The 22,582-nt window shown below is 40.8% G+C and overlaps 1 protein-coding gene across 1 annotated transcript in view; it reads right to left on the minus strand.

Annotated features, from left to right (window-relative positions):
- The window catches only part of OSBPL3 (oxysterol binding protein like 3), an 87,236-nt gene extending 67,131 nt beyond the window's left edge, over positions 1 to 20,105 (minus strand). Inside the window, exons 1-2 of the mRNA XM_041411544.1 lie at positions 19,966 to 20,105; positions 1,295 to 1,414 (exon numbers count right to left, since the gene is read on the minus strand). The gene's annotated coding sequence lies outside the window, so the exon portion shown is untranslated. The remainder of the gene's footprint in view (positions 1 to 1,294; positions 1,415 to 19,965) is intronic.
- Positions 20,106 to 22,582: the final 2,477 nt, after the last annotated feature.

Consider the following 22,582-nt stretch of genomic DNA (forward strand, 5'->3'; position numbering starts at 1 on the left):
TGACTCATCTCCAGCTTCCCAGAGGAAAGTAAGTTCCTGCTGGGCATCACAGAGCTAGTGATACCTTTTACATGCTCACAAGAGAAACAGAGATTCAGCCTAAAAATTCACCAAGTTTAAACAGTGATTAAGCCTATACAAACACAGGTGCAAATACAATAAGAAAATAGTGCAAACAGTAGTGCTCTATTCTGGTTTACAAGTATAAGATCCACATAAGTCTATCAAGACAGACTTTAAAAACATCAATTTATACACAGGAATGTAAGACCTGCAAAATTCAGAACACCAGCCTTCCAAAACTGCAATCAAATATGTAAATTACATGCACATAAGGCCTACAACATCCTAACCATCCTATGTGCTCTAAAATACTAATCTGGTCCCTACATGTTTAAAAGGACAAGAATAGACATATGTGTAAACACACTCACAAATACAAACATTAAAAAGTTGAAATGCAGCAGAAGCAGCTAGCCAGAAAGTTCAAATACATTACCAATATTCCTACACCAAAAGAGAAATTGTTAAGTATTCAGAATGCATTGTGACTACATTTACATGCCATTTACATACTATTAGAGAAGATAAAATGCCGCAAGTGTTGTCACTGGAAATATGACCCAGGACAGAATTTTCTCCTAATGCTAAATCTCACAATTAGTGAACACTCAGGCAAAAAATCCCACCAGCAGGACAAGAAGTTTTTCAATGTCACCGATAACACAATCTCAACCTTGCCCAAGTCCTGTATTTGGCTGCAGTCTAGAGAGAACATTTCAGAATGAGACACAAAACACACAATGTCCAATGGTGCAATGGGTGAGAGTCCCCTTCCTGACTTAGTGGATGATCAGTGGAAACCCCAAAGCCTTGGACTGAAGGGAACCCAAACAGTACAACCTAACAAATGGTATTTTTGCCCCATTTTCCTCAAAAGTAACACAGTTTTGAGGTATTTTTGAACAATTACCCTTGTCTAAGCAGAATAAAAGGTTATATTAGCACAGTTTCAGGTTTGCCTATTCTATTTCTTTGTTACTTTCTTCTATTCTTCTAGACATCTAATTAAGCACCACTTATCCCAAAAGGGGACTGAACTGCTGCCCCTTCTCAGCTATACTGCAGAGCTCTCCCATTCTCCACTGACTGAGTGATTCTTCATGCCAGGAAGCTTCTTACACAGCTTCTTTGATCATGCTCTCTCTAGGCTAGGGCAGGCTCCACACCAATTTAACCTCTGCTTTCCCAGAAGGAGGGCAACACAGCCGTGAGAGAAGGATGACTGACTTACACTGAGTGGGTAGGATCACTGCCACCAGGAAGAATCCAAATCTCTTCTCTTACAGAAGTGCAAGGATGAGCTATTCCATTAGGCAAGATGTGGCAAGCTCACATGTGTCTTGTGTCGGATCTGAAAAACAAACCAAAAAATCAGATGAGAAACAAAACTTCCTGCTGCATTGTCCTTTCATACCTGAGAAGCATAAAGGAAGTAACAAGTTGGGTATATGAATAGCTGAAAATTTTTCTGCCTTGATTTTTGTGCATTCTCCCCTCCCAAAACATGTCCTTAAAATACAGCTGACATTTTTCTGAAAGATATGCATTAAAAATTCAAGTTACCCACATTCTCCCACATAATTAAGCAAGTTGAATTTTAGCCTACTAATACAGTGTGAGAACAATGCATTTTGTAACAGAAGCCCTTCTTGCTCCAAAGATGCAGAACTCTGCACAAGTGTGTAACTCTACTGAGGCTGTGGGGAACCCACCTAAACATCTTGTTGGCACAAAAACAAGAAAGAAGAATCCTGAACAGAAATAGATGCTGGGGTACTACTCTTTGACAAACTTGTAACATTATTCAGCCATGGCCTTGAAGCAGCTAACACAGGGATTTGATGTTTAGTCAAATGCACTTTTTCTGAAGACCATCCAATTTTACAGTTTTAGCAGCCTGCGAGACTTCTCTGTACAACGTGAACACTACCAAAAAGAAGTTATGACAAAGTTTAACATGCTCCATTTGAGCTAAAAAGCAACAATGGTTTAGTCTGCCTTTATATTCATGGACTGCATGGTCATTCATTCCAATTGTTAGATTTGAATTTCTATTGCCTCGAGTCAGTTCCCATATCAGCTTGATGATAAATTTTCCAAAAGTCTGCAATCAATCAGCCCCAGACAAACGAGTGTCTGACTACCACATACTGTTTATAAAAACTTGCACATTGTTAAGCTTTCTCTGAGGCTGTGGCTTTCCTGATTTTTTTTCAAAATCAGAATGAGAATCAGAGAATTCTTCAAATTACTTGTGACAACAGTTTTGAATTTAGATTACTGTTGCAATTTAACTTTTTCTTAGCTATTACTTCTACATGCTGTCAGACTACAGCTTTAATTCAGTAAAAAAATTAAATTCTTCTGCATTTCTTGAATTACTGCCCTTATTTAATATTATTCTTAGTCTTAGCATATTTTCCAAGAAAAAAGGAAATTCTTTTCCCTGTTTTCAACTCAGAGTTTTGAGCTATACTTCTGCCTTCTCCTATCAGCTGTCTACATTTAACATCTCTTAATTTCACATTTTACATTCAATTTCTTGTTTCTTCTATACTGATTCCTAAAAATGCCACTGTCCCCATCTGGTTGGTAGTTTAAACATCTGTGATTTATTTTAGGATAATTCAACACATGAACCTATGTATTTTTAATCCTCTAAGTATTAAGGGTGGAAATTTTTTAAACTAGAGTAAAAAAGAACACTTGAAGTGTCAACTTTGATATTTTTGATTAATCTAAGGTTCTTTCATTGTACTGCCTTTTAAGATTAGAGTCCTAAAATAGCTATTAATATAAGAGCCTATTGACATTTTTAGCCTGCAGGAACATGCAGTGGGCAGAGGCAGCTGAAATAACAACATATTTGAGCGATGAACCAGCTTTATGATTTTATTACTCAGACTTTCCCAAATCTATGGCTGGCATTTTTCCCAGTAACTCAAAAATTAAGCTGTTCTACATCTGAAACTTCCAACAGATCATATATTAAAAACTTCTCATGGTTAATACAACAGAATAACCTCATAAAAAGCCTTCAAAAAAAACCCAAAAAAACAAAACCCAACAAGCTAGATCTGAAAAATTTGTGCCTTTAATTCTCTGTGCTATTTGCATGAATATTATAAGAAAAACAGGAAAAAATTATCTGATACAGGTTACAAAGAACTGTGTTAGTTACTAGGAGTATATTACATATAATATTGAAGTAACAGGGTCCCTAAAAGGACCCCAAAGGAAAGTGACAGCTATAAGGAGACACAGCCTAAGCATCCCTCACTGGGACCTTAGGCCATCAGCAGTTCAGGAAGCCAAGGCTTGCATCAATCACTTAGTCACCCCATAAAGCCAAGCAATGCCTTTGCTGTTCCACAATCTTTCCACATTTTTTGCGTACACATCAAGTTTTCCTCGTTCCAAAATGAAATTTTCCCCGCACTTTGCTGTCCAAAAAAGGCTCCACGTTCCCCCTTGATCCCCAAACCACTGTACCCAAGACATCTCATCAGTGAGCATAAAGAAGCACTCCTATGATTTTGTTTCTGAGACATTAAGTTTTCCTTGTTCCAAAATGAAATTTTCCCTGCACTTTGCTGGTCCAAAAAAGGCTCCACGTTCCCCCTTGATTCCCAAACCACTGTACCCAAGACATCTCATCAGTGAGCATAAAGAAGCACTCCTATGATTTTGTTTCTGAATATTTTGCAACACAGGTACACAAATTCTAAAACCATGTGGGAAATCCAGATCAGCTTAATGCACTGTTGATTGACTTTTTAACTTTTTCTGTGCCTGTGTAATAAAAAAGTAACCCCTAGTTGTACAGACATACTCAAGAATATTAGACCTGAAAAATGTTAGAGCCTGATGCACTGGAATAGAAGGACAAACTGAGCAATAAACACGTCTCACAGTGGGTGGCTATAGATCACGTGAGCCTCCTAGAAGGATGTTCATTTAATGCAAAATGGTGAAAATTAATTATTTGGTACCCAAGGGAAAAAAAGAATGAACATGCAATAGGTGACCTTTTAACAAATCTACAGCAATTAATTAAGCTGGTTTGTACTGTATTAGTCCTAAGGAAGGACTAATATTTCTAACTGTTTCCAGAAGAGACTACCAGGAATGTAACAAAGACTCAGCCTGGCAATAGACTGCAATTTGGTGTAAGTCTGCATCAAGCACAACTGGGCCCTTGGGAGGAACCAGCCAATTCTCTCCCTTCTCCAAGTTAGCCATTTATCCCCAGAGCAAGTTCTACTAAAGCTGGTAGCAACATGCCTACAGAGAGAAATTAGAGTGCAAAATTAATTCGATTAATTACTGAAGAAGGAAAAAGCCAAATTTTTAGCCACAGTGTTTGCAGAGTCATTTCACTGCACCAACATGCTGCAAGCATAAAGATGATGAAAAGAGCACACCAGGCATCTGCTGACTGGAGGGCAGAGCAGAACTACCTCTTTCAAAAGCAACATGGCAGTACGGGGTTTACACTGAAAATGGAAGTAGGAAAAAAGTGGGAACAGTAAGCAAGCAAATAACTTCTCCAGAACAACCTGCACCAGACACACCTTCTAAAATGCATAATTTAACAAATGTAAGCAAAAGTTAACAGTAATGCCAAGTCTGACTGAAACCAAACATTAAAATCTTACTGTTTGCCTGATGGATAAGCTAGTCTCAAGTGTCATTACACAGTGCTAGCTTTAATTGCTCCCAGCTAAATATAGCTTTCAGAATGTAATAGCTCCCCCTCAGCTTTTCTGTCTTTCAAGGAGGGAAAAATCTTCTCGTTAGAAAAAGCACCCAGGCATATGCAGTGGCATGTTACCACAGCAGAGCAGGAAGCAAACCATTAAGATGATTACATTAGTCTCCAACACTCATTCAGAACTCCTGTTTTTCAAGAGACCAAATGTTTCCCTGTTCCACCACTCTGCTTCCAGTTACAGCAGGTGATGGAAGCACGCATACCTTTTCAAATTAAGCCATTTTGCTGCTTTATTAGCAGACTGTAAATCTTGCTTGCCCTCTGCTTCCAGTTAAAGATGATGTCTTTGCCAGCAAGCAGCCGTGGTGCCCACACTCTTCTTCCTGTGCCACCTTGGTGGGCACCACGGGGTAGGAAAAGGAGCAAGGCTACACATCCATACACAGCCTGCCCCTTCCCTGCAGCCACTGGATTGGCACAGCTTACACAAGAGGGTCCGAAATCTGCTGGAACAGCTGAGACTGCAGCACTCTGATAAAGGCATGAAACAAATTCTCTCTTCTGCCTTCTAATAACCAAAAAAGATCTCAAAAAATGTAATGAAAAGTTCCATACATCAAGCTTCATTTTCCCTTCTCTGAGCTGATAACGGGTTTCACTCAGAAAATTTGGCTGACAGCCAGAAATGTGTTCTATGAATTCAGCATTTCTGTTCACCTTCATTTTAGAGGTCATTATGTAATTAAAGTGCTCACAGTTTTTCTACAATCCATGAAGTTAAATTAAAAGTAACCACTGCCGCAATGACAAGTCTTCCCACTTTCCCTCAGGCCAAATCTCCAAACTTTGCTCTCTCTCCTCCAAACCATCATCTGACCATCTTCCTATTTTCTCTCTGGTTTCATCCATCCCCTTCTTTACTGAGTGGGGGGAAAGAAGAATCATGCTACTTATGGAAAATAAAGTATATACCAGACCATATGAATCACCAAATGCCACATTACCTGGCCCTTCACTTGAGCTGCAAAACTCCAGGACTGCCTGTGTTAGAGCTGTGCAAGCACTTTAGAAACACTGCCTGGAGGGCTGCCAAGAAGTACCTACTACACTGAACAAGACCAAAGGTAGTATGCCACTAATTTTCTGCCCTCTGACCTACCATTTCTGACGTGCAGAGCAGGCTGGATAGAACAGGTTAAAGGAACCATGTCTGTCTGCTGTTTAGGAGAGGTTTTAAGTCAAGCCTCCATGACACTGTTCTGCACGGGGATATCTGTGCTGCACTGCTAGCTGAGCTGCCCCAGAACTGAAATGCTCCCTACTGTCAGTGTAGGCACAGACTTCATTTACCAACCTCTGGTAAAGCACAGAATCATGGCACTCATTCCCATTAAGAGTCTTCCTCCAGAAGTAACAAATCAAAGTGTGGATAAATAGCATCAAAAACAGGGATGGGTACTGGAGGCACTTTGTATACTAGATCTGGTTACTCTTACAGAACACGTTTTTATTTTAAAACTCTGCTGATCACAACAGACTATTTGGAACAAATGAAGGTTAAAAAATCCCAAAGTGTACAAAACAACATGCATGTAGCGTGGATAAATATAGTCCTGCAGCAGCTCTGATAGCTGCCATGAATCAGAGCTCAGTGCCCCAGAACTCCATGGGGCTCGTCCGAGCTGAGCTTTTGCTCTCCTCTCCAAAACTGGAACATGTACAGTGTAACTCCTTCCCCTCTTAAGAGTCACATGTACATAAAAAAAAAGCCACCAAAAAAAAAAAAGGCATTATCAGCCTCAGGTCAGGACAAATATGGCCCAAATATTCACAAAACTGTCATGAAAGCATTAATTCAAAAGCAATTACGTTAAAACAACAAGATCCATCAGAGTTAATATATGACATCCACCAGAATAAATAAATACTATCTTCAGAAGCTTCAACCTAATCACAGTAAGTTCATTCAGAGACATGTTCTCAAAGAAAAAAAGAAAAAAAAAATCAAACAGATGTGACCAGTCAAAATGTCGACAAATTCCAGAATCTATTTCTTTACCAGATGTTTTCCTCTACATCTGATGAGCTGCAAATTTGCCTTAGCTGTAGCAATAGCTGCTGATAAACCTTGGCAACAGCTACTACTGCATTTATGACTGAAAGAAAATGACATATAATAATTTTCAGTTTCTTATTTATACTCAAATGCAAAATGAGGCTTTATTATGCTTATAAAATACAAAAAGTCACATTTAAGTGAACAGTTTCACATACATTGGCTTTCCCCTTCTCCCTTGCTCTTTATGTATTTCCCTGCTGATTCAAAGCTATATTCTACCTGGGTGTACAAGGTTACATAAGGAGGGGGGACAGACTCTAGAGATTATTTATATGGCAGGACTTCAAACAATTGATCCAGCTATATCTCAAGTGACTTGATAAAGAGGCATTAAAATAATGAGCAGAGAGAAAGATGGGTGAAACATTACAGCATTTCGGAGTCACTCAGCAGGACTCTCCTGCTCAAGGACTCCCAATTATGAGACAAGAACACTGACCAAGGACAAGGTGACACACCCAGGAGGGAGTTACAGATGAAAGTGAGAAGGGAGAGTTGCTGGGCACCACACAACCTCGACATCCAGCCTCGATGCACAAGTAAAGGAAAATGAGAATGTGACCAAGAAGGACTCTTATCTCTGATTGTTTGATAAAGGGCTGAAAGTCCTAGCACAGGTTAGAACAGGGTTCAGGCAGACAAGTAGTCTGCCCGGGTAAACAGGCATGACGAGATAAAACATTCTAAAGTATTTGTGTACTTACAAAAAAAGAGGGCTCCACTACAAAACTGATGCACCTGAATTAAATACAACATTAAATGTCATGGGGACAACAGCATCTTAGTGGCTAAAACATAATGAAATGCACATGCTATTCAAAAAAAGCCCATAGAGGTAGGGGGTGTTCAAATATACACCACTTAATATTGTGATAGATAAAAAAAAAAAAAAAAAAAAACACACAAAAAAACCCCCACCCCAAACACATAATTCCAAAAGAACTTATAGAATGTGACTGAGTCAAAAGAAAAATAAAACAAAAACACCAAACCAAAACCAACCACACTTAAAAACAACAGCCTTGCTCAGAGGCTGCAGTAGATTCAAAGAAATCAGCCTTGCTACAGACTTTATTTTATTAGAATAAAGAATATGCCAGTGAGTTGGGCATTACAAGAATTAACTTATGACTCACATGAAGTTTAAAGTAGTCATGTAGATTGAGGAGTTCAGACTCTCTAAACTGAAAATGCTGAGTTGCTGCTTCATTAAATGTGCATAAACAAATCTGGAAATGCCTCATGGGATGCAGCATGCAGTAGATAACTTGAAAGATGAAATAGCCCCAACTACATAAGCACTTCACCACAGCTCCCAAAAGGCAGAGAACAAGTTGAATAAAGAAGTTGCACCTCAGATATTAAAATACAGGAATAAAGTTAACTTAATACAGCTTTAATTTTTTTTTTATTTAAAAGATATTAGAAATTAAATTATTCAACACTTCATAGAACTTATGTGAAGTAGTAACCTGGAAGTGAAAATTTCTTAGTAAAGAAATAAATATAGGATGTCAACTATGAAACAGATTTGGAAATTATGAAAACCAGCATGAAATTGAACGTAACATCTTCCTGAGCATGTGTGAAGAAAAACAGATGAAACCACTACAGATTTCTGAAAAAAAAAAGGCAGATTAAATTGTATATAGAGTTGCAAATAAAACTTTGATGTATTCTCAACCTTTTGTGTCTGCTTCACCTCTTTCATGCCTACTTCAGCCAATAAAATAATTTAAAACTTACTACCTGTATTTCTAAAGCCGACAAAAAAACCCAGTTGGAGATGATGGCAGGAGAACAAACAGAATGCCTGTCTTTAGAGTTGAAACAGAGGGGAGAAAAGTAAAAATACATCAGCTATACTACAATCAGTACCAGGCAGTCAATAGTAACAGAGTAACCTTTTACAAAAAATTAAAAACAGGAGAAATCTTAGATCACATCTGGACTCAACAACAGCTGCAAAAGCTGCAACAGCTGACAAAAGCTTTTAAAAAAAGTTGGTAAGGATCTTATTTGGTAGAAGAATTGCAAAGTGACCAGGTGGCCACAGACAAAAAAATATTATCAGGCTGGACATGGATCACCAGAAGAAGTTGCCAAGAATTATCTTGGAGCTAGTTTAATTTAATTTAATAATTTAAGTCCTACTACTGGGAATTAAGGGGTCTACCAAAAGTTGCTGCTGACAAAAGGTACAGAGGCACATCTGATGCACTGAACAACTAGGACACCAGGTGAGAGGAGCCACATGAACAGAAGCAGTGACAGAGAATGCAGCTTATCAGCCCTGGAGTCAAGGTCACAGTCCAAGGAATAAACCAAGCACAAGATCTGCTGAAACACTGGAAAGTGACCAAGGAAAAGAAGGCACTCACATGCATGGAATACGTGTCTCATTAACTCATTACCAAATTAATGAAGGTATGAAAAGAGAAAAGAGCTACTCATTACATAAATTAAGGCATTTCCTACAAAGCCATGTAGGAAAGCATCAAAAAAAGGCACTGCCAGTATCTAATCTGGTCAGAAAAATTTAAAAATAGCACCTAAGACACAGGTGAGAAATATGTAAGTTTATGCAAGGAAGATTGACAGCATAACATCGTTCTGAAATGAGTACCATAAGCATACCTAATCAGCTATATCACAAGATTCCTTGCATCTCTTCAAGTCTAAATGCAAGTCTCCTAAACTGACTGGGGGAAAGAGTCTCCCCTACACCAACAGGGAGAAAACCGCTTCACAAAGGGTGCAAATGCTCTTGTAAATATCAAGAGAAAATACCAATTTTATCCAACTGGACATACAAGGTGGTTGTGGGTGCTTTTAGCCAGAATCCTGGAATAAAGTTTTAGTCCAAACACATAAGCTTTCAAATAATTTGTTAATGAGACAAGCTTTGACTACTTTAAGATGCTTGAGAACTTTACAAAAGGGAGAATACAAATGCATTGACTACAACAAATACTGAACATGAGAATCTAGGAACTCTCTTCCAGTTGTATTATGTGCCAGTACAGCCACCTTCTGCAAGGAAATCTTTATATATCATTTGCCAATGTTATTATCGCTGATTTAATCTGGGCTGAAAACTGATCTTGCCTTAATACTCTTAGGTTTCCATTAATAAAAATAAATTACTTCATCTTTACTCGCTTACATGTATTTCTTCCATGCAAAGTTTTTGTGTGTCTTCATGGGTTTTTTTTAAGGAATATAATTTTTAAAAGTGGCAGATGAAGGAAATGGTATGTTTTAGAATCTGTGTTTAGGCTACCAGTCATAGGTGGCTTCAATTACATCAGTTCTGACAATGAAAGTTATGCATATTTCCTTCTTGATTTGATGTCAATGCTTTGCATGTCCTTGCCTTTTCAAAGACAACTACACTCCCCAGACACAGAGAAACAAGCACTTCAGAATCTCAATGCAAGGAGGAAGTAGGAGATTATAGAACAATTCCCTTCTTCAAAGTCAATCCGAGCACAAATCCAGCCCATCTATGCCTTGCAATTTTTTTTGCACTCCTCCTACATTTCACAAAGCATTTTTGCATGCAAATGTCAGTGGCATTCAAAGACTGGGCAAAACAGCTTCATAAGATGACTTGGCTGTATTTACTCAAAACACCCTCACGATTTTCAAGGGCCAAAAAAAACCCACAAGGAAATAAAAAAGCAGCCTGTAAACCAGAATCAAAAGAGAAGAATTTAAGTTTTGTACATTAATATTTAAGAAAAAAATAGAAAATCCAGTTTCCCTGCCCTTCATCCCCAGTTCCATTACTTAATACCACCATTCCTCTCAGCTTTAAGTGCATTATGCTGGGCTAATAGAAGACATGATCTTATCAATAAATTAATGCACAACAAATGCACAGCCTATACCATCTCTCTTCTTAAGTAAGCCATCAGAAGGTAGATCAAGAAGCAATGCACTTGCAGAGTGTTGAGTAATGATATTAAGAAAGAAATCCCTCAAGAATTCTAGTTGTGCAAGATGTGAGTGCTGGGAGACAGGCCATAATGATAAAGGCATTGCATCTTTCTAATGGTCAAGAGACAAACTTTTTTTCTTCTTAGCTTAGAACATAAAATTCACTTAACAGCAAGCAAAAATGATCCTTTTGTAGAAGGGCTCTGGAGACTGAACTGCTATTTAAATCTGAGCAAACAACTCTCATCCTGCACAGAATAGAAGGGTGTGTTTATGCTAGCCATGAATTCTAATAATATTAAAGTAAATAATGCAAACTCACTGGACAAGGAGTGTTTGGTAGTTCGATGTGACCTGTCATGTCTGGAATGGCAGGACTGAAATGGCATCCACGGTCAGGAAAACACCAATGTTTTCAAATGCTGAGCTGTGCCCCAGAAACCAAGATTTCCCAAGCCTCTTCAAATAGGAAGTTGTTATCTCCCAAAGTGAGAACAGTCACTTGGTGTCACTGAGATACAGCCACTGTTCTAGCACTGAATTACTATGAGATTAAGAAAACCACTTCTTTTAGAACAGAGGTGGCTGACACTACAGCCAGAAATAAATGGGAAGTTGCATTTTCCCTGTTCAGCTTATTAACGTAATCAACTAGGACTAAAAGCAGATTATTAAACTTTTCTGGTGGAAACAATTACTTGCATGCATTTAAAATCACTCAATGGTGTCCCATTACTTGAAACCTGATCTTTTAAAATGTAATATTATCTGCAAGGGATCTTCAGTACACCAGCAATTGCACACACATGACATGGCAGAAGAAAGTGATATTGTATACTTAAGTGTTCCGGCAATAAAGCAGAAAAAAAAAGAATTTATAAACCACACTTATCAAATATGCCATTTTGTCAAAAGCCTGACATTACTTCCTTTTTCTTCTTTCAAAACCAAGCAAACAAACAGCAAGTGTCATCAGCCAAAGTGTTATCCTGGCAATGGCTCTGTTGTTGATTTTCAAGTGCAAGCATTGATCCTGCTGAACTTCAAGTAGTAAAGTGCAATATAGTATTACACACAGGAAAATGAGCTGTAAAATTGTGTCCATGTGTGGAGAGAAGACTATGATTCAGCCATCCTGTGGAAAAGTCTAACCTCTTATCTCTGAATCTGAAGTTCCATATTTATTCAGTGAGTGAAAAAACATTTTAGCAAAGCATTTGTATTCTTGTTCTAAGAAATAGGATGTTAGAAAAGCTTGTTTCAACAAACTAGCTATCAGCTAAAAGGCAAGAATTTACTTTATCCACAGTAGCACTTCCCTCCCTCAGCAAGTTCTCCTTCCTCAATAATTTGACACTCTCTGAGCACTGGGAGATATTAAATAAGTGAGCCTTAGTTTTATAAGGTTTATAAAATTATAATTATGAGTGCTTCTGGTTTAATGTCTTACAGTTGAAATTGTTGGAATTGAAAGACAGTAAGAAATCTGCATGTGAACTCACTCATATACCTTTTTTTTTTTTCTTTTTAAATAACAGGAAAGAATGAATGTGTTTTATACTTCCTGAATTTCAGCAGCTGTGGCAGTAGTGTAAGAACTATGAATTGTTAACTTCCTACTTAGGTCACTCAGTAAAACAATACCAGTACCATTCAGTTAAGGAAGACAAGAATCAATCATAATACTTTGGCTTGATATTTTTGGCACAGAAATTTTCCTGGAATCTAAACCCAGCTGGTTACTTTCTCAGCCTAGAAGCGGTACAGATACCACAGTTGTAGGCAAATGAGGGTCTATGATACATTTTTGTTGTCCATCATTCTATTCACTAAACTGTATTTGTTGGCACTAGCAAGAGCACACCTACTGAATTCACATATTAAAAACCAGTACCTTTCTTGCCAAGACATGACAAAATCCTGAAGACCAACACCTAAACTCTTTTCCTTCCATTGTTTGACCTTAATCAGAAAGCAAACAAGAAATATTAACTCTTCTTTCCTAGCATGGTTGTTACTAGAGTTCAATAACAGGATGAGATCTAGCCTAGATTCTCCTCTCTTCATACACATATTGCTGTTACTTGACTTCAGTATCAAGCAAATTAGAAAACCCCAGTAGCTCTAGCTCTTTTAAAACTCAAATTGTCTCAGATAGACATGACCAATCCTCCACAGGAAGCCTACTCCAACAATGGATGCACCCTGTTGTATGCGAGATGACCTGTACCGCAACCACAAGGTTGCTTATTGACTTTAAGACACAGCCAAGACTAGAAAATCCACCAAGACTCTAGCTGGCTTTTAAAGATTAATTTGTTCATCTAAGATTTTGAAAAGCAGAATTGCACCATGCTGAGCTTCAAAATACCCTAGTAAAATTATCACAGAATGGTTCAAGTTGGAAGGGACCCCCCTCCCCCAGTTGGAGGGCATCTGGTCCAACCCCCCACTCAAGCAGAATCACCTGAAATGGGTTATCCAGGATCACATCCAGAAAGCTTTTGATCATCTCCAAGGAGGGAACCTCCATCTTCCCTGGGCAACCTGTGCCAGTGCCCAGTCACCCTCCTTTTCAGTGAAGGAAAAACTTCCTGATGTTCAGATGGAACCTCCCACATTTCCATGCCCATTGTCTCTGGTCCTCTCACATACCTTAAGTGACAAAGCCATTATCAGAATGTTATCTTTTAAGGAAACTGAACATGGCTGTTCTGAATGATGCAGCTAACCCTATTTAACAGGAACAGCAAGTAAGATGGGAGTTCTGACAAGTTCCCAGGGTAGACCACAGAGTCCTATGAATTACTCTTATTAGCAAAAAAAAAAAAAGAAGTTAGGGAGAAGCCTTCTCTTCAGGCATAGTCTTAACACCTTTTCCTTTTTTTTTTTTTCCTTTATTGCAATATTGCTTATTTCATAAGCAAATACCTTCAATCTTTCAGCAAAAATGTCAGCTCCAAACAGCCTGATGCACTCTAGGTGGCCTACCTTTTTGGAGGTGGTGAATCATTGCAATCATTGCTAAAAACATGGACCTGCTAGCTAAATGGCTGCACAGTTCCCATGAACTAAGAGCTCACGTGCCTCTGTGCTGCACACACAGATACATGTGGCTAAGGGGAAAACCCCACACAGCTACCAAATTGTGGAAAGGCATCTCTCAGCAAGTCCCAGCCTGCCTTCCTTTGGCAAGCAGCAAGGCATCAGGGAGTGAACCTGAGAGAGCCACCACAAACTCCTAACCACAGTCATCTCGAACTAGCAGAGATGCAGTAGCCCACATCCTTTGGAGCTCGCTCATCTGCTCCCAAACACACAGAACATAATCACTTGCCTGTCTTCAGGATTGCTGTTGCTACTGATGATTTACACATTGTTATTTTAAATCAGTCAAGCACTACCACAGAAGATTAACAGACACTTGCTGTTTCCTTTTTTAAGGTCTACGAGACTGTCGGTGACTGAATCATGTTCATAGTGAAACTTCCTCCCATCATAAATTGCACCTGAATTCAGATTTTATGCTGTCAAAGCTTTGTAGGGCATCTCAGCACTAGTATTTGTCACAAGCAAGAGATATTGAAAAACAATAGAATCATTCACCCTCCTTCAGAATACAGTATTTTATCAGACTATTAAACAAACTTCTTCTCTGGCAGCACAGTTACAGCTGACGTAGTCTCAGCTGCCAGTATGAGCAAGATGCATTCCACATCATATTCAGGGCAGATGCCATGGTTATGCTTCACAGCCTGAGGTAGCACCAGAACTTTTTTGACAGAAACACTTAGCAAGACTGGTCTCGAAGTCATATGTTGTCATTGCAGAGAGGACAGAAAAAGTCCTGTAAAAATAAGAATTGTATATTTCACTTCAGCAACTATGAGCATGAAGTAACTCTATCCCTCCTCCAGGCTGTTTTTCTAGGCACACGGACAAAGCAATTATCTTGGAGAAGAGGGAGACATTGCAACAAAATGTTTTTAACATACGTGACTGGCAAGATGGAAGAAAGTAGTACCAGAGACCTATATCCTACCCTGCTCACATGAAAACTTGAAGGGCAGGACTTGACCTTCTGTAACAAGCAGAATTAACAGTGACACAGATGGGCTTGTGCACTGAGAAGGATAAAGTCTCCGGCACACATGGTTCTCTCCCTGATTGCCAGGCTGTTCAGAAATTGTCTCTCCAGGGGTTTCAGCTACTCTCTGGGCACAGTGTACACGGGAGGCAAATGGAGTGCATCCACACAGCTGCTCCTTATCAGAACCATGAACACCAGGAGCTTCGTTCATTTTCACCAACAACTATATGAAAGTGGAACAGACTAAAATTGGAACAGTAAAAAAGTGTTCACTATGACGAGGAAAAGCCTCCAGAATCACGAGAGTAAGTAGCATCAGACAAGACAGAAGTGACCTAAAAGTGACCAAAGTGACTGGCACAAGAGATAGATTACAGTTGTGATAACAGACTCTGCAGTATCATCATTATCAATAATAAAAGAATTGGCTGTAACTAAGGAAAGTATGGGAGAAAAATATGACTACATTCAGTAAGGGAAATATTTCAGACTTTTACCCTGAAAACATTTACCAGAGGATACACAGAATGGCCAGAAAGTCCAAAACTTTTTTTTTCCTAATGATAATAAAAAAGTCACTACTGAAATTCAACAGATACCACTACAGTAAACACAGAAACACAAATAAGGATGAGTTTCTCACCTTTACTGCTTTGTATTGTTACTGTCTTTGTTCTAAGTACAGCAATTACATACAACTGCTGCACGACAACTGTAGCACCATATACTACCATGGTTTTGCTGTGATTTTTTTCAGGATTAAGTTCAGCTAGCATGGAGGCAGAATCTGAAGATTCTGAATCGAAGATTCAATTAAAAAGTTGCTAATATGTAAAGATGAATCAAAAGAAAAATGTCATTAATTCTCAGCCTGTGCATTACATTGGAAAGCTGAGGAAAGGGAGATTTGTTTGCACACTCATGTTAATATAATTGCCAAAGAAAATGTTCAGAAGGAAATAATTAAGTGTTGACATGGCAGCAGCTGTGTTTGCCAAACTAAATATGATTCAGGTATCAAACCCCCACAACTTAAAGACTAGAGAGGAAATGTTCAGTTCAGGTACTTGTAGTTCAACAACTGCACTTAAAAATGACAAACCTAAAACCACAGATATATACACACACCTCACGGCTGCACAAGGAATGCAGAGCTTGCCTAGTATGCTTTTCAATGACTTCAAAGGACAACTTTTCACATTCAGTCTAAGCAGTTACAACACTGACAAACAACAGAGACACATAAAACATCCTATCTGCAGCCTTTCTCCTGTGACTTACCAGATGCTATTAGACAGCCACTATCTTTATGTCAGGATGTCTGTCTCACAGCCAGATGTACAATTATTTAGTTTAGAGATATCTCTAAGAGCTAGATGCACATAGCAACTCTCTATGTACTCCCTAAGCTTAGGGCTTAGATGTCAGTGAAAGTCAGTTCTCTCTATTTGTTCCTCCTGTTGCACATGACAGGGATTCCTGTCAAGTCTTGCTTATCAGTACGTATTTTCCACAATTCAAGAGGCATGTCTAGAACAGCCTGCATTCAAAGACTGAGAATCATTAGCAAATGCCAAACAGACATTGCAAAAACTGCTCAGCACCTGCCAGATTGAAAGCAGCTCAACTCTATTTCTTTACTTTCATGGTTAACATCATGGAGTGCCCAGACACTGAAATAGGATTAGGCCCTGCTGTGCTCAGAGCCTCACACCAACACGTGACTTCTACCCTAAGGAGCTTGCACGGAGCCAGGCACACCAGACAGGCTGGACAGGAGAGGTTGAGCTGCAATGACCGCCAACATTTCTCAATTTCAGCTAGCATTCCTAGAGTCCTCGCTGCTTTCAGTAGCAAGGCAGGTACCAGACTTGCCATTGAATTTGTATTTTAGAAAAAAAACCAAAACAAAACCCGAACAAACAAGCTCAGCAGCCACAACAAATCCAATCATTTAAAAATTATCTCAGTTGTAAAAGCTAAATACAGAAAATCTGAAAGAATTTGTTCAAGTTCTCAGTTTTCTTCCCCAGCTGAGGCTATCCTCAACTTTATTTTTAAATGTTTCCAATGACTTGCAACAACGTGCATGAGCTTCATGCTGACAGAGTTCCAAAACCCCAACGCTGTTCATTCATGTCATAACTTCATATATGATTGAATCTATCATATAGATTCAAGCACAAGCATCTTCAAGAACTCTGCACCAGTAACATGCTAAAACAGATTTAAAGGAGGAGTTACAGATATCCTGCCTCCCAGGTTCTGAACATATACCCTATGTGAAAGCCACAAGCATCTTCAAGAACTCTGCACTAGTAACATGCTAAAACAGATTTAAAGGAGGAGTTACAGATATCCTGCCTCCCAGGGTCAGACCCAGAGCTGTGCTTTTCTTAACTATCATGCCTACAACTTTACCTAGGCTATCACAGTCATAAGCATCAACACCCACATCACTCAGCCTTGAAGGCAGACAGAAAACTTCCCTCTAAGGTAATCAGAAATTAACATGGAGGAGATACATTTTACGTTAGTAGAATAAAGACAAGTACCCACAACAGGACAGAATGTTACAATAGCCAAAACCTCCTTGTCCTTCAGATAAATGACAAACTTAAGCAATGAAATATGTATTTCAAGGCACAGTATTCAAGGACGTTGCACAAGTGACAGCTGCAGGAGCCCAAAAACAGTGTCTGCCCCCCAAAGTATAATGTCTGAACATAATCACTAATGCACAAGACAGACATGCAAATCCAGCATCTCAAAGAGCAGAGCAGGGTAAATTTGGAAACATATTAGTCCTGGTCCAGAGAGTTGTTTGTCAGATCTCAGTGTATCTGCATCCTATTATCTGAAACTTGATACAGAAAAAAAGCAATTAGATTCTCCTAGAAGTTTCTTTGGTACCTTAGTAGCAGTGCATCACAGTATCTACACCGCAGCCTTTTACCAGCAAAACTTTGCTACTTTGGTAAGTCAAATCTTACCTGTACTAAAGTAGATTAAATTTAATGAGATCAAAATATGCTGATACAGATAGTACACTGCTTCTGACATGTAAAAGTACCCCATGCACAGTAATATACTCATTCTGCGGCCTCAATCATCACTGCATGCTTTTGAAATGCACTTTGCAGCAAATCCAATTTAAACCTAAAACATATTAGTACTTTAGATATGAAAGAACTTTTCTATAGAGAGGCTTTTCTCATTCAGTAGCTAAAAGTACCACTTGCAGAAACTGAAAACTCAGCTTTACAATTAGAAACCATAAGGTCCGGGAAATGCCACCTTTGACTCTATTTTCTCCTCAGTATGTAACAAGATCTAGAGACTGCAACAAATGTGGGAATTAAGCTGACACACATCTGTTTATAATAGATGTGGTTTGAACAAGACCCAGTTCTTTACAACAATGTACACACATCTACTTAAAGAACCCAAATAAGGTTTTGTATAAAATACAGCACACTTACATTTGCAACAGTGAAAGAGCTAGCCACACACAGAGTGTTGCAACAGGCAGACTCCAGCAGAGCCTTACCATCATTTCCTGTCCTTGGTGAACACACTAATAATTTCAGCGCAACCGCAATTGTTCAGTGCAGAACATCTCCAACACCTAAAAGTCCCCTCCCACCTTTCCTGCATGCAAACCCAGATACTATACAAAATTATAAAAGAGATGACATAAGTGGGCCTAATGCAATGTGTGGGAAAAGCAATATAAGAGTAAAGAGAATGAAAATCAAGACTTGTGAATGCTGTTGCTTTGAAAATGGAGCCACAATGGTATTGGGAGTGCAGACTGGGGAGTATTATTTAAAGATATCTTTTAAAAAAAAACATTTTAAACAATAAAAAAAACAAAGCTCATGGAAATTAAAACTGTTGCTGCGCAGGGCTTTACAGAAAATGTCCATGAAAACACACGCTTTAAATACCCAAACCGGACTTACAAGCTCTGTTGAAATTAAGTAGAGTGAAACACTCTGAACTCTATGAGTGAAACACTCTGAACTCTATGATTAATCGATGAAAGTCAAGGGATGAAGCAACTGCTCCCTTTGACCCTTCTCAAGAAAACAGAGAAAGAAAAACACGGCTACCATCATTAGCGGCCTAGGACAAAAACATATGGCAGAAAATTACCTCACACTTATTAAATGTCTTTTTCTCTAGCTGTTCTAAATATCCTCCTAGTAAAAATGAAACAGTCTCAATGAAGAGTACTTCACTGTCACTGAACTGTGAAGAACTGTACACCAAACAGTTTTCAAATAATGGAGTATTTAAAAGCTCATATTGCCTAATTGGTCCTCAAATGGAAATTAAATCAACCCAGAAACAAGCTGGATTTAATTAACCTATTTAAGATAGAGGCAAAAAAAAATAATAATAATGGTGGTTTTTTTTTTTTTCCTTTATTTTACGTGAGCACAGAGAACCACAGATTGAGCAGCGATCGATGGCTTTGCAAACACGCCCAAGATTTCTGAAGTTCCAGAGATTTCACAGCCAGCCGGCTGCCGGGCGATTCCCCCGAGCCCGCAGCCGCGGGGAGAGCTGCTCCAGCCCATCCCCGGGGCAGCGGCTGCCCGGCGCGTCCCGGCTCACCTGGAATCCGCTCCGGCTCGGTGCCACATGGAGCGCACCGGCAGGAAAACAAACCCCTCAGCAGCACCCTCCCGGAGCAGGGAAGGTGTCTAAGTTGGCTGTCGCTCCGGAACAGCCTCGGGGGGCTGTGACAGCGCGGCGGAGACCCGAGGGCCGCAGCAGGAGGCTGGAGGGGCTCGGCGGGATAAGGCGCTGCACCGCCGCCCGCAGCCGTGGTCGCCCTCGCTGCTAGCCGGGCGTGAAAGGCGCTTGCAGGGCGCCAAAGCGACACTTTTCTCGCGTGCCGAGTTCGCCGGCTGCCGCCCCCCGGCCCGCCCCGTCCCGCGGAGCCCCGGCTCGTCCCGCAGCGCTCCGGCGAGGGGAGCGGCCAGCCCCGCCAGCCCGCCCCGTCCCATCCCTAGGGCGGACACCCACCTGAGCTCCACACCTACGGCCCGCCGGGCGCCCCCGCCATGGCGCCCCGCAGGCAGCAGCGAGGAAGGAAGGAGCCTGGCAGGAGCGATAGGCAGCATAAAGGGCCGGTCCGGGTGAGCGCTCGCTCCGGCTGGCAGGGAACACCCAGGAGCGGGACCGACTGGCGGCCGCGCCGGCCAACGGGAGGAGCCTCGGCTGCCCCCGCCCCGCCGCCGCCCGGAGCCGCCGCCGCCGCCCGCCTTCCCGGCCGGCGGGCGGGGGAAGGGGTGTTTCCATGATGTCACGGGCAGCGCCCGCGGACAGGTGGGGAGCGGTCCCCGAGGGGACGCGGGGACAGCAGCCCCGGGCTAAGCTAAGCCGGAGCTGAGCCCCCGAGCCCGCCTTAAGCAGCTGGGGCGGGGCGGGCTGCGGGCACGGCAGAGCACGGCAGGGCAGGCGCGGAGCTAATCCCGCAGCGACCCCGAGGGAGCCTCGGGAGCGATGGCTCCCTGAGCAGCCTGGTCCCGAGGGCGCGGCTCCCCGCGCCGCCGGGGCGAAGTGCGAGCGCCGGGTTTGTCGGGGGATCGCCGCATCCACAGCAGCCTGCGGGCATCACTTCCCGCTCACGGCGAGCGCTTCCCGCGCCCCACCTCGCCATCCGCCTCGGGAAGTGGGAGAACCACCCCTCCCCGCTTCCCCCGCTACCCCTTCCCTGAACCGGCATCCTAAAATTATCGTGTTTCTCTGTACCTTATTTAAAAATAAACATCTTGAATGACTAATTAGATCCGAGCCGTTAGAAGCGCGCTGGACGGCTTCCATGAACCCTTAATGTGTGCACTAAATCTTTCAGAAATTGTTACTGCTTGCGAGGAGGCAGACGGGATGTGACCTGGCACACCATTCACACTGTCTTTACTTACAAAGTGCGATTTAATCCACACTTAGGGGAAATGGAGGGGGGCGGGAAGAACCACCCCGGTTTCTTTACTCAGACTCATATGCCCAAAACTGATCAGCTGCTTCTCAATTCCATTCAGAACTCGGTGCTTTTCTCGACTGGAGGGAAACAGAAACCTTCTTCTTCATGAATACCATTCATACAGCATTAAAAAAGCAGAAGCATTTGTGAGAGCAAGCTTAAGTGACATCCCGAAAGTTAGGAACGGTATTCACAGATTGGAACTGGAGGTAGCATAACCGAGCACAGTAGTACACAGCATCTTGAACAAAGTCTTGTAAGGGCATGAGAGAGGCTGCAGAATATCATTTTTAGTAATGACAGTACCCACTGTAGGCTTCCCAAACTATCAGCAGCAATGTGACCCAAACACCCTGAAAGCTGCTTTCAGAGCTGGCCTGTGCGATGCTACAGCAGGGAGGGCTCCTGCTGTTGACTGCACTGTACACTTGATGGCTTAAGGAGGTGCTGCCTACACAATGAAAGCTCAAGCAACAACTTTTTAGTCAGCATCAAGCATCAAAGTCAACGAAAAGCAACAGAAAGTAGTTTTAGTTTTCATAGTATTGTTTAATGTAGCTCCAAGTCGCTGCTGTATGGGAGTTCAGGCATTGCCAGAGGGTACATATCAGTTTGCAAGCAAGTGGAGTTTAACAATATTTAGCAATTTCTTGGGTTTCAGATTTTATAAAAGTTTGATTTTATAAATCCCAGTTTTAGGACAAAATTAGCAGCGCCTGTCATTTTAAAGAGCACAATTTTTGAACTAAAGGCACCAAACAGCCTGCAGCATCCAATCAGTTAAGGAAAAATTAGACACCTGGAATATGTTGATGGTATACCTTTCTAGTGTTCCCATGATGTAATAGCACATTGTTAGGCAACAGCATTTTTCCTATGTATGTGTGGCCTCTTCCAACTTCCATTGAAATCAAGCTCAGACCATCTCTTTATTTAGAAAGTAACTGTGTGTCTACCTGAAAATGTACAATCTCCAGATCTCCAGATGCAATAAAAAAGACACAAACTGCAAAAATAAAATTCTCTTCCAGATCAAAATCTCCATCTTGAGTCCTGCTGTATAGATGTTGCCCTGTTTGAGTTTCCTGAAATATTTAGGACTTCTATTGTTCCTGTGTAAAAAAAAACATGGACTGGGTGCATCCATGGGCTGTATTACATTATTTCACTCGAGTTACATCGGGAAGGAGTTTGATTTTATGGATTTAGGGCTTCATTTCCTTTCCTTTTTTTCTTCCCTTCTGTCACACAGAAACAATGAAAAAATATTGGAGTGCTCTGTTTTCCTGTGCTAAAGAAAAGTTTAGAAACAAAGTAATAACCGGCTTTTTGAGAGCAAGGTCATTTTTTCTGTTAGAAAAGCAACACACAGAGAAATAGTGACAGTTCATTATCTGAGATGGCAAGATACAATGTGGTTGTACACATTGGGGGAAATGTATGAGCAGAAAGCCTCTGTGTGAATATAGATTGCTGGTTTTTTTTTTCTTAATAGATCCATCAACACAAACTCATCCGGTTTATAATCATAAAAGGAAGGTGGTTAGGGTGTTCCCCAGCAACATGCACTTAACCTTCGATTTATCCTTGCTCTTTGGGTTTTCTGATTGATGGAGCCTCATGACACAGTAATCTTTTCAGAGCTATTAAGAAGAG

This window comes from Onychostruthus taczanowskii, unplaced genomic scaffold (assembly GCF_017590055.1).
Source record: "Onychostruthus taczanowskii isolate IOZ18803 unplaced genomic scaffold, ASM1759005v1 scaffold36, whole genome shotgun sequence".
In the NCBI taxonomy this organism is placed as follows: Eukaryota; Metazoa; Chordata; class Aves; order Passeriformes; family Passeridae; genus Onychostruthus; species Onychostruthus taczanowskii.